The sequence below is a fragment of the Verticillium alfalfae genome, genomic scaffold, assembly GCF_000150825.1.
Source record: "Verticillium alfalfae VaMs.102 supercont1.1 genomic scaffold, whole genome shotgun sequence".
NCBI lineage: Eukaryota > Fungi > Ascomycota > Sordariomycetes > Glomerellales > Plectosphaerellaceae > Verticillium > Verticillium alfalfae.
The window spans coordinates 4,150,973-4,152,010 of NW_003315038.1; positions in this window are offsets into that span (position 1 = coordinate 4,150,973).

Below are 1,038 nucleotides of genomic sequence, written 5' to 3' on the forward strand. Positions count from 1 at the left end.
GCACAGACAGGCACAGGCATGGCGCGCCAAGGGCGAGGGAGGGGGGTTGTGAGCTGGCAGGAAGAACCAGGGGTCGGGGGGCCACCAACATGGCAAGCATGGGAAGGGGTGGGAAGGGGGCGGGAGACACAGACGGCAGGGCGGATTCAAGGGAAGCAGGGCCGTCCTTGGCTGACTGGCAGCTGCCAGCGAGGCGGTGGTTTCCCTGTCTGGTCGCCATCGAACATTGCGGCAGTTTTCACCTACCTCCATGGTACATGTAGGTAGGCACCTACGGTAGGTACATGGTAGGTAGGTTAAGGGTTAAGGTGCCGGCCGTTGCCGTTCGTCCCGTGAGAGAGAGATGGCAATGTCTTTGTGTTTCGGATCTGCGCCGTCCTGCCAGCCGCGAACGCAACGTCCATGCGCCCCCAGAGTCAAACAGCGGACGAACCCCAACGACGGGTAACACCAAACAAAGAAACAAACAAACAGCCAGCAAACCGAACAGTAGACCATGATACCTAGAACGAGAAGCTCGCCTTGCCGCACACTCTGAAGGAGACCTGCCTCAGTCGTGGGCCTGCATGTCCAACAGCCCCCTCCCGTCATTCCATAGTGCCCAGTTCCTGGGCTCTTTACATCGAACCTTGTGCACAATCCCCCTGGGCTGCTTCTCTCCTATTTTCACAAAATTGCATCCAACGGCCGCCATTCGGCGCTAGTTCAGGAACCGTGCCAGGCACGCGCCATGTCTGATTGGCCTTCTATTCCCAGCACGCAGATCAACATACGAAGCGAGATGATTAGCCTGTGATGGACGTGTTTTCGCCAATCACCATGGTCTATTTGCCTGCCCCCGGTGGAGTCATGACCTGCATCTCTGCATCCCTGCATCTTCGTGGATCGTTGCCAGGCTCCTGTCCGGATCCTGTTGGCAGGTCTTTTTTTACAGCAGTGGGTGGCCCACTGTAGGAACAGTTCATGGGTACTGTACATCGTCATACCCTTTTTTTGTTGGGGGTTGAAATTTCTTTCTCCCAGAGCTAGAGTCATTGG